We start from the raw sequence: 6,484 nt of genomic DNA on the forward strand, positions 1-6,484 counted from the left end.
CAAAACTGTATTTCTGAATGGAAATCTACTCGAGGATGTGTACATGACACAACCTGAGTTTTGTAGATTCGAAGAATGCTAGAAAGGTATGTAAGTTGCAAAGGTCCATTTATAAGCTAAAGCAAGCTTCTTGAAGTTGAAATCTTTAATTCAATGATGTAATCAAAGCATTTGATTTCATCAAGAATGAAGATAAACTTTATGTTTACAAGCGGATTAGTGGGAGCACATTTATCTTCCTGATCTTGTATGTAGATGAGATACTCCTCGTTGAAATGATATCCTTTCATTACAGTCTATGAAGACATGGCTTGAAAATTATTTCTCAATGAAGGACTTAGGTGAAGCAACTTACATTTTAGATATCAGGATCTATAGAGATAGATCTAACAGATTGTTTGGCCTAAGTTAGAGTGCATATATTGACAAGGTGCTTAATTATTTTGCCATGCAGAATTTCAAGAAGAGATTTCTGTCGATATCATATGGTGTGAGTCTTTCGAAGACTCAATACCCCTCTTCTAAGGAGGAGAGGGACCACATAGATCAAATTTCTTATGCATCTACTATAGGGTCTATCATGTACACCATGCTTTATACTCACCTTGATATCTCATATGCATTGAGCATGACAAGCAGATACCAATCAGATCTGGGTGAAGGTCACTAGATAGTTGTTAAGAATATTCTTAAGTGCTTGCGAAGGACAAAAGAATATTTTTTGATATTTAGAGGCGATGAAGAGCTCATTGTAAAGGGTTATAGTGATACAAGCTTCCAAACTAACAAGGATGATTCTAAATCGCAATCAAAGTATGTATTTTACTTGAATGGTAGTGTTGTAAGCTGGAAGAGTTCGAAGCAAGATACAGTCGCAGATTCTACAACAGAAATCGAGTATATTGCTGCCTCTGATACAACAAAGGAGGCTGTTTGGATCCGAAAATTCATTACAGAATTTGGTGTGGTTCCTAGTATAGCAAACCCAATAGACCTGTACTGTAATAACAATGGGACTATTGCACAGGCTAAGGAGTCACACTCTCATCAGCGATCTAAACACATACTACGACGATTCCATCTCATTCGAGAGATCGTTGATAGAGTAGATGTGAGGATATGCAGAGAACCAACTGATGCTAATTTCGTAGATCTTTTGACTAAGGCTTTGGCATAGAGGAAGTATGATGTTCACACTAGGTAATTGGATATTAGATATTTCAGTGATTGACACTAGTGTTAGTGGAAGATTGTTAGTGTTAGTCCTAAAGTCAATCATGAGATGATTGACTAGGAAACCTTTTGTATCATATTTTATTAATAAAGGTAAAGTTTTGGTTATTATATTTACTTCAGATTTATATCAAATGAATAAGTATAATAATATCCTTGGGTAGTAGGTTCTAATCTATATCATATCAATTGGTTGAATTGATAGTGAGATAATGTAAAGAACACTACTCTTAACTATTCCTAGTTAAACATTAATGTACAAGGACAATATTAATGCATTGAGACTAGTGTGTAGGTCGATTGATGACTTGATCTCACAAGTCACGGATGTGGGATATCACGTTGACACATGGGTATATATTAGAGAATATATACTGAATTGATCTATCATGAAAAAATTTCATGGATCGTTATATGAGTGTCATAAACTTTCTCATAGTGACTATTAGTATGAATAGTCCTTATACTTGAAGTCACTACGGTTCTCTACATAAGAAGTTGTATACTTTGGTATCGTCAAACGTCACCTGTAATAGGGTGGACTATAAAGTCGATTACTGGATATGTAATGAATTATGCAGAGGGATGTGAGTGATGTAGATGAGATCTATCCCTCCCGTATAACGAGAGTGATATCTGTGGGCCCCATGATCGAGTTGGCCTACTAGAACGAATCACCATTCTCAAATAAGTGAATATAAGATATTGAGCTCATTTACTTGTGTGGGTTTACTCAGGGATCAAGAAACACAAAGATTGATAAGAAGATGACACGGTCTGTGCCTCATTGATCAATCTTGATGTCGAGGATAGAAGGACAAAGTCATAGATTATAATAGACACAGAAAGGTTAGGTCGGATCTTGACTTTGTCATCACTTGGGTAGCAATGATGCATTGCTAGATGTCGCTCATTGTGTATGTGTCTAAAGCGGTTTAGATACATTATCAACGTTACGAAAACCTATTGGGTCACACACAAAAAATACGATGTTTCAAAGATAAGTTGATTTTAGTTTGACTAAAATATGATTTAAAATTGGATTAATTGAGTTAAACTCAAATGAATCCAACTGGATTATGAGATTGAGTTTAATCCGAGTTAGACTCATTTAGATTAGACTTAACCACTTAATAATGGATAATCTTCATTAAAAGGTTTAATGAAACATTATTAAAGAGAAAGGCCAAGAGATATTCTATTCATTGGATGAATAGAAGATGAAGAGCCAAATAGAATACCAAGAGTTTTTGGTATTCATTGTGATTTATAGGCATTAAGAGGAGGGGAAGCTCAAGGGGCAAAGACTCTTTGTATTCATTGGATGAATACAAAAGGTTTCTTGTAATTTTCAAAATCGAGAGAGTACTCATCATCTCTCTTCTTACTTCTCTCCTTCTTCTTGGCTAAAACACACAAGGTGTATTTTTGGTCCTCTTTTCTTGTGAATCATTTCAAGGTGCTAGCATAACGTGCATTATTAGAGGCACGGCCATTCTGATCGTGTATTTTTTATTCATCTCTAAGATCAAGATCATGTTTGTGTGGATATTATTAGAGGTATGGTCATTCTGATCGTGTAGAGATTCATCGAATTAAGTACTAGCGGGATACGCTAAGGGCACACAACCAAGGTATAACTCTTAGTTAGAATTTTGTATGAATTTTTCATATGGATCAAATTATATGAAATATGCGAATCTTGTATTCAAGACAAGATGACAAAGACTCCTTTTAGTAGATACAGTAAAAGAGATAATAATTTATTAGGACTCATACATACTGATATTTGCTACCCTTTCAATATAACAGCTAGAGGAGACTATCAGTATTTCATTACTTTTACTAATAATGTCAGTAGATATGACTATCTATATTTAATGAAACACAAGTCAGAATACATTGAAAAGTTTAAAGAATTCAAGAATGAAGTACAAAACCAACTTGGTAAGCGCATTAAGATGTTTCAATCAAATCGAGGTGAATACCTTAGCCAAGAGTTTCATGATCATCTCGTTGAGTTTAAGATCATATCTCAACTCTACTCCACCTTAAACACCATAGTGGAATGACATCTTAGAGAGGAGAAATTATATTTTATTAGATATAGTATGATCAATGATAAGTCAGATAGATCTTCCTACTTCTTTTTGGGGATATGCTCTAGAGACGGTTGTTTTCACACTTAATCGTATTCCATCTAAAGTCATCAAAAGACATCATATACAATATGGGTTGGGAAGAATCCTAAGATGTCTTTTTATAAAGATTTGGGATTGTGAGGCTTATATTCTACATCAAATCTCAGAGAAACTAGGACCCAAATCTGATAAGTGCTATTTTGTAGGATATCCCAAGGAAATGAATGGATATTACTTTTATAATCCCACACAAGGCAAAGTATTTTTGCTAGAAATGTATTTTTCTAGAGAGTTTATTTCTAGAAGAACTAATGGAAGTAAAGTTAATCTTAAATAAATTCAAGATATACAAATTAGCATTGAGGTCTTGATGGAAATTGAATAGGCACCACAAAGTATTGTGGATCATGAATCTGTTACATCGCAAGAAGTTACGGAGTAACAACCTATTCGAGTAGAACAACCTCTATGCAGATCTAATAGGGTACGTCATTAGCTTGAGAGATTTTTTTTTTGTCTGACCATGATGATGTAATGCTTATTGGTCGCAACAAACCTACATCCTATCAAGAAGCTATAAAGGAGCCCAGATTTTGAGAAATGGCTAGAGGTCATGAGGTCTGAAATGAAATCCATATACACTAACTAAGTATGGATTTTGATTGATCCACTTGAAGGAATCAAACCCATTGGGTGGATGATGGACTTTCTGTAAGTATACGGAATGTCGTCAAGTAATAAAAAATATCGAACCACAGGGATCGAGGAATCTATCACTAAACAATCACAAGAAGAATGGAGAGATCATGTAATTGGGTTGAGATTGGGGAAAGTGAGAGTGTAGTTGAGTACCTAAACCTCAATCAAAGTAAAATCAGCTAGTGACAAGATTTGAGAAAACGATCCTAGGACTTCGGATTCCTCGAGATTATGTTTGATTAACTATGGACTCCTTACCATTCCTCAATATTCATGCATTTACAGAGACTCTAACCAAAATATCCAATTAGACCTCGTCAGATTTCCTCAGAATAAATCACTAATCCTCTAACGTTACGATTGCTAGTTTGAGATGACCTCAGATAGCCTGGTTATAGCTCTCCCGCTGTCACCGGGCACTCCAGCATACTACTAGTGTCCTACCCCCTGTCATCGGGTATCCAATTAAGGACCTCTCCCTAACAATCAATAACCGTTAGCTATCTCTCACAAAGATTCATTGCAATTTAAGAATTTCCTCGGAAAGTTCGGTTAAAGGTTCACCTTCTGTCATAAGGCACTGTCCAGACCTCTCCTTAAAATCATACGATCCTAAGATTTTTTTAAACAATAATTTATCCTTATCCTCATAGATTTGCACCATTCATAATCATATCATCCAATAAGCACAAAGCACAACATCCATAAATCAAATTGCACAAATAAATCATAGAACATGGTAAATACAAATCCATTGTATCAATCATTCATAATACACTTCGATTCCTCCTATATCCTAGATCTAAGGTTCTACTCCATGACGGAGGAGATACAACACGAAGAAGAGATGAAGAAATATATTTTAAATCCTAGAAAAAGGAAATAAAACTTATCAATATGTATCTTCTTCTTCGCCTTGCAAACTCCTCGTCGACGATGGAATCAAAAGGAGATTCTTGCTCCGAATGGCATTTTCGGTGGCTCCACTTGACTCCCAAGGTCTCTCCTCCTTTTTAAGACAATTTAGGAAGGTATTTATAGGTCCCCCTATTCACCCTTCGCCATACGGCCTGGGGTACATAGCTGGCACGGCCCCGTCACACGGCCGTGCCTGCTAGGCACGGTCGGGTGTGGTGGCCACTGGAAAATGGGGCACAGCCGTGCCTATGAGGCACGACCATGTGAAGTTGCAGCGTGGAGGCAGGCACGGCCGTGCCTGTCAGGCACAGCCAACAATGAACCTTCTTCTGTGGTCGGAGACACGGCCGTGCCTGGTGGGCACGACCATGTGCAGTTGGCTCTCTGTTAGTGAAGCACGGGTAGAGGCACGACCGTGTGTTGGTGCTTCTCTGTTGGATTGCTAAATGAAGGCACGGTCGTGCCTAGTGGGCACGGCCATGGGAAGTTGCTGCTCTGTGTTGGCACAGGAAGAGGCAAGGCCGTGCCTGGTGGGCATGGCCGTGGGAAGATGTTGCTCTGTGGTTGAAGCATGGGGGCACAACCCCTTGGGGTCTGAGACATGTCCGTGCCTCGGAGGGCCGTGCCTTGGAGGCACTGCCCTGTCTTGTCTTATCTTCGATTAATCTTCCGTTTCGCCTTCTCCGCTCCATTTTCGTCCTACAAAAGCAACAAATTAAGAGCAGACCTTCGAACTAGGAAATGGAGAAAACACGCCTAATGCGTAAATAAAGGATGTGATAAATGTAAGAAATAATCATGAAATAAAGATGTGCAATATAAATATCAGAAATGTATATAAATCCTACGCACATCACACCAACAAACTTAGACCTTTACTTGCCCTCAAGAAAAATCCGCATTTAGATTCAGATAGAAATACAAAGCAATGTAGATATCCCAAGCACATCGGTCCAATCTTATCAAACAAAAGTAATGGTAGGCATGATACTCAAAATTATTAAAACAGGATCTAGAATAAGTTCTCCGTGCTCAGTGCAAAAGTAGCCTTAGTCTATTTGGTATCAAATCCTTACTTCAAGTCAAGTCGTCATGCTACCACTTTCCTAAATGTTTCAGGCCTTAGACACTTACCTGCCACAGGCTTGGTTCATTCAAGATATACTAGCTCACTTCCTACTCTTGAAGATAAGAAAGGACCTAGTTCTAGGGATATCACCTACTAGTATCAATATCATCATCCAAACAAGAAGCATGCTAGAATTTTTACAAGAGAACAAACAATTAAGGTGACAATGGTGATTCTTGACATGTTATTTACCATGCATTTCCTAAAGCAAATTTCAAAACAAATTGCAAAAATAAATTTCAAAATAAATTTCAAAGAAAAGTTCAAAGCAAATAAACAAAATTCAAAATAAAATGCAAATTATTTATTTACACTATACACACTTATTGCTTTCCCCCAGATTTAAACTTTTCTATCTTTCTCT

Source organism: Curcuma longa, chromosome 16 (assembly GCF_044706935.1).
Source record: "Curcuma longa cultivar G26 ecotype Majalengka, Jawa Barat chromosome 16, ITB_CL_G26_1.1, whole genome shotgun sequence".
NCBI lineage: Eukaryota > Viridiplantae > Streptophyta > Magnoliopsida > Zingiberales > Zingiberaceae > Curcuma > Curcuma longa.